A 5,700-nucleotide genomic window follows, 5' to 3' on the forward strand; every position below is an offset into this window, starting at 1 on the left:
CTCGCTGCTCCCGCCCCTTTGCTTTTACAAAGGCCTCTTGGCAGCCTGTCCTTGATTGAAAGAAATGATTCACGCTGAAGTTGCTGCTGTCTGCACAGCTTCTAAAGGTCTCCAACGTGCTCAGGCAGGAAGGGCCTGTTGGTGGATCCTGCCCCGAGCTAAATACATGCGTGCATAAGTAAATAAAGGCAATCCTACCAGACAACACAGGACCTGAAGGTGACACATACGAAATAAAAGGAATATGTGGTGATAGTAATACTGCAAATTTCTCAAACATGTTAGCGGCACAAAACTACTCTAGTAGTCATCCTTTCCATGTCAATTGCAGTAGCTCACTCTGATGCCATATATAGCATCCCTGGCAAATTAGTTAATACTAAATTGATAGAAAATTTTTGATGAGTAGCAAAGGGAGCTCCCACTAGATCACACAGATTTGCTCTGAAATCTCAATGTGGAGCCTGCTCTTGACATAGTCCAGCTTTCCTGTCTTCGTACACCTCCTTCATTCCCAGGACCTGCTCCTTTCCTATACTGAAGCTGTTTTCAGGAAAGTACCTGAAACCGAAACCCAGCCAGTCACTGGTCACTGTGTTCATCTATATTCCCTATTGTCGGTGTAGTACATTGTTTCATTATAACCTATTTATTTTACAGTCGTTGCCATGTGATTGAGAATTTTAAAGGTAAGAGTCAAGCTCATTCATCTGTATAACACCAATATTTTGCATGGACTTCATATACAATATGCCATCAATGAATGCGAGGAACTCACCATACTAAACCAAGATTGACGGATAGTTCCCCACTGCCATTGTGGGTTTGGGAAAAGAGTCATAAATGTCTGGAGAAATCCTAACCTAAGTACTTAATCTCTCTTGCCTCTGTAAAATTCTATATATATGTGTATGCAAGAAGGGACAACACATATAAAGTGCCTGGCCCATGACATGTGCTCCTAATGATGGAAGCTATTGCCATTTTACCTAGTTCTCAAATAATCCCAGGAAATAATCATAGTGGCCAAAATATTGGAGCCCAATATTGGCATCTGATTCACCACAAGTATCCATGAAACACCTACTATATTTTTCCTACTATCACCAAAGATTTTAAAGGATTTGCATTTAAATCACAGAGATTTTGATGCTTTAATCCCCCTCTTGCAATATTCTTCTTCTTCTTTTTTTTTCTTTTTTTGGTACTGGGGATCGAACTCGTGCAACATTCTTCTTGTTCAATACTTGTCCACCCTGGGCAGAAACATTTCTAGTGACAGAAATTCAGCAACACCTAAGAAAACCCAAACAAATCTTTGGGTAATTCTGACTGTTTGAAAGTTAGATGTACTACTCAGTTAGAAATATAAGACATATTCCCTCTACCCAAACACCTTACAAATAGTACAGGAAGAAGATAAGAAATAAAACAAAGTACTTGGTAGCATAAAATAAGAGACATAGACCAGTGTATAGCACAAAAAGAGAAGTGTTTAGAGACGAGTATAACCTCTCAGGCTTGGAGTGACCGAGAGGCATCATGAATGCAGGGTCTTTGGACATCTGGAGACCATTCAGGCCTAGGAAGGAAGTATGAGTACAAGTGCATAGGTAGAATGGCATAAGGTAAATTAGACAAGTATGCTAACAAAAAGTTAAATAGAGCACTCTGTTGTTACTCAAGAGTCTCTGGAAGTAAGACTATATGCCCAGTGTTTTTAGTCGAACCTGAGTAAGGCAAGGACCCTCAGGTCTCAATGTAACATCATTGACAAGGGAAACAATTAGGGCAAAAGAGTGCTTCCCTTCCAGCAGTAGAGTATTAAAATAGTGTTTCTATTTAACTAATAAGAACTGTTTCCTGGTAATATTTTTCTTCATACTGGCTGTACATTTAAGTCCTGCTAAATTCCACCCTAAAAGACCCCAGAAAAACAAAATAGTAGGAGAGAATGGAGTTATACAAGCAGTTCACATCTCTAGTCATTTCAGAGTAGTTTCTGGAAAACATGACAACTGAGTAATTTTAGAAGAGAATAGCCTCAAGAATTTCTTCTGCTTTCAACATATGAGTTCCAGTTCTACCTCCCACAGTCAATTGCGCACTCTAATTGGTGTCTGTGGTTGATTAAATAAGCACCTGTTGAGTATCAGACCTTGGGCAAGATCCTGGCACAGAAACCAAGAAAAAGACCTATCTGCGAGACTCGAGGAGACTACAATGTACCTTTAAATTTCCATGAGTCTGGGATCTACCATCATTATTCATCATAGTGTCCACTTTTGGTGATCAATCCACGTAAATTCCTTGTATTCTTAACCTCATGTACCTCTCCCAGATGCTACAGGGTATTATTTCTCTGTTGCCAGTGCATGTCATCTTATAGTTTAGTGTAGTTGTTGTCATATTACATTTCTAAGGCTTATCATAGTATATTTTTGATATTTTTGAAATGTGTTAAATTTTTTAATTCAGTAATGTGAGCCAGAGATTGTTGTGGCAAATCTATTATTGTTTTGAAAAACAATAATAATAAATAAAATGGCATATCTTTTTCATGCCTTCATTTTAAAATAGAATGCTCATTATTTTCTAAATGTTTTATTATTGTTATAATTTTCTAACTTACATGTGTAAGTCCCCAAAAATACCTTTCAAATTTTTCTTGCTTTATAGGACAGAAACAAATAAACAAGAACAAACACGTGAAGCCATATTCCATGATACCCTAGGAAGCTGTGACAAGCTAAAAATAAATATTTTGGGTCACTTTTTAAAAAAATTGTCCATTATGGGTGTAAAAGTGCACAACCTGCCAGGAATGTCTCGAAAGAAGAATGTTGTCAGTTATGTTAACATGAGAACTTACAGTCAGTTATGAAGCATGAGATTTAGAAGAAAAAGTTCTCATACTAATAACTCAGAAAGCTGCAATATCAAAATGACTACATTAGTGCTACCATGTGTAATTTTTAATCTCTTGCTCTGTGGTCTCATGAAAAGACCAACTCTTGGGCCAAGGATTTAGCTCAGTGGTGCCACTGCCTGCCTTGCAAGCACAAGGTCCTGAGTTCAACCCCCAGTACCAGAAAAAAAAAAAAAAAAGACCAATCCTAGAACACTTCTGATCTTCCTTTTTCTTGATGAAATTTGAACCTCTAGAATGCAGATACAAAGTCATATTTTACAGTTTTCTACATAATACACCACACAATTCACTTACTATTTTTACAGTTAATTCCCTCCCCCAGATAAAACCAAAGCAGGGATTCTTTTCTGTTCTATTCACTGTTACTAAGGACTTAGAGCAGTATTGGGCATCTAGTGGATATTTGGCATGTAGTGGGTATGCAGTGAATGAATTAGTGGGAAGTAAGCTGAGAATGAGGCAGATGCATAGGATATTGCTGACTCAAATAATGATGGATGTAGCCCATAAATTTGAAATCAATTTGACATTCACTTGAATACCAGCTACCTTCCTTTCTTTTCAGATATTTAAGACTACTTGATCTGATTCATCCCAAATACTTTACATCAGTAAAATAGATATTTACTTTTTAAAAAATTTATGGGACCCAGGCATAGTAGCATGCATCTGTAATCCCAACACTGAGGGAAGTTGAGGCAGGAGAATCAAAAGTTCAAAGCCAAGGACTGGGAATTTAGCTCGGTGGCACCGCACCTGCCTCGCAAGCGCAAGGTCCTGAATTTTATCCTAGACCGAAAAAAAAGAAAAAGGTTCAAAGCCAATCTGGACAATTTAGGAAAACCCTGTCTCAACATTTCAAAATGGCTGGGGAATGTGGCTTGATGGTAAAGCCTAGCAAGTATGAGGCCCTACATTTTATTCTGATACATATAATATAATATAAATGATTTGCCTGTCTACAGAAGAATGTATTTGCTCTATAATTCCAAAAAACCCATGATGTTCTTCTTTCCCTTTTACTTCTACAAGAAATATTTTATTGATCATGTATGAAAAAGACTAGTTTTTGCTTGTTTTGAAGGGGAGAAATATAGCTTAAAGAATGAATATTCCTGTTATTCATTATACAATTTTATCGAACAATGCTTTCCTCTACTTCAATAAAAGTAATCATTGGCTCAAATATTTAATAACCTAGGAGACTGTTTTGTTGGTTCTTTTTGTTGCCTATAGGTTGAAACACTGCAAACATCGTAACTTGATTATTCAGCAGTCAGGCTGAGGGATGATTTGACACACCCAGCCACTCCCAGAACAACTCAAAGGAGCTTTGTTATGACATGTACAACCTCTCTCTCTCTCTCTCTCTCTCTCTCTCTCTCTCTCTCTCTCTCTCTCCCCCAAGAAGAGGCAGTTCACCCACAAACTCCTTAGCATTCTCCCCCTGATACCCATAAATCATCCAGTGTTTCCCCACACTCACACCTGGTAAATATGAGTACACTGATTTATTTGACATCTTTTCAAAACAGTAGGGGAATAATGTTAGCCTTGCACATTTCCAAAAATTCACAGAAAGTTCACAATAAAATTTCCCACCAAGTCACTAAGTACTTTTCTCTTTTTCCTGTGTGGAAAAGTTGAGTCAGAAAAGATAAAGTGATTTTACCTTGAAGTTTCTGGACAAGATAGAAGAAATTATTTTCAAAACCTCAGATTTACAATCCACAAATTTATACTAGTTATGGGCCATGATTTTTCCTTGTTCCATGACACAACTACTCCATTTTGAGAACCCAACAGTTACACACTTTTGGCTTATCAATTCTACATTTCTGTCTGAAAGGAATTGTATATTAAATGATAACCTGTTACAGAAAATAGCGTATGTGACATTGTCTGCCAAGACACATACTTAAGGGGAAAAAAGCTAAGACGATGATGAAAATAGAGTTAAAGCAGAAACCCAGAGTAAACCACAGACAGTGAAATATTTTTAAAACTGGCACAATTTTTCCTTAAAATGCCTAATACTCTCCAAAGGTATATCTGAGCAGAAAATGAAAATTTAGCATCAAATCACTTAGGTTTGGTTGATGAGTGTAGAAAAGAGTGAGGTGGCTGTATGAAAAAGAGAATTTATCTTGGAGTTGATTCCCAGACACATTGCCACTCAACGGGAATTAACTATCAGCAAGAAACAACTATTCTGACCTTAGAATCCTCTGTGTTAAAAATGAAGTGGAGAGGGCCGGTATCAAAAAAAAGGGGGGGGGGGCAGGGATTTAGCTCAGTGGTTCTGCTGCCTGTCTCGAAAGCACAAGGACCCGAGTTCAATCCCCGGTACCAAAAAAAAAAAAGAAGAAGAAGAAGTGGAGTGTAGTGGCACACACCTGTAATCCCAGCACTCGGGAGGCTGAGGTAGGGGGATCTCCATGAGTTGAGTCCACCGTGGGCTACATAGTGAGTTGAAGGTCAGCCTGAACTACACAACAAGACCCTGTCTCAAAGAACCAAAAAAATGTTTTAATTAAAAATTTTAAAAGTAAAAACTGAAATGGGATCTTAGGTTGTCCTTAAGTAACTTTTAGATGTAAAGGTCAACAAATGAAATCCTGCCATTACCTTACCAAAAAGACCTTAATTACCCTTAAAAAGAAATAATTGGAATGTGACATAAAAATGGAATAAAAAGAAAATGAATCAATTAGTTCATTTATGACTGAGTTAATTCATTAGTAATAAAGCTATCTGATTCAATTACT

The sequence above is a fragment of the Heterocephalus glaber genome, unplaced genomic scaffold, assembly GCF_053883595.1.
Source record: "Heterocephalus glaber isolate CG9 unplaced genomic scaffold, H.glaber_assembly_v1.0 deba00000331, whole genome shotgun sequence".
In the NCBI taxonomy this organism is placed as follows: domain Eukaryota; kingdom Metazoa; phylum Chordata; class Mammalia; order Rodentia; family Bathyergidae; genus Heterocephalus; species Heterocephalus glaber.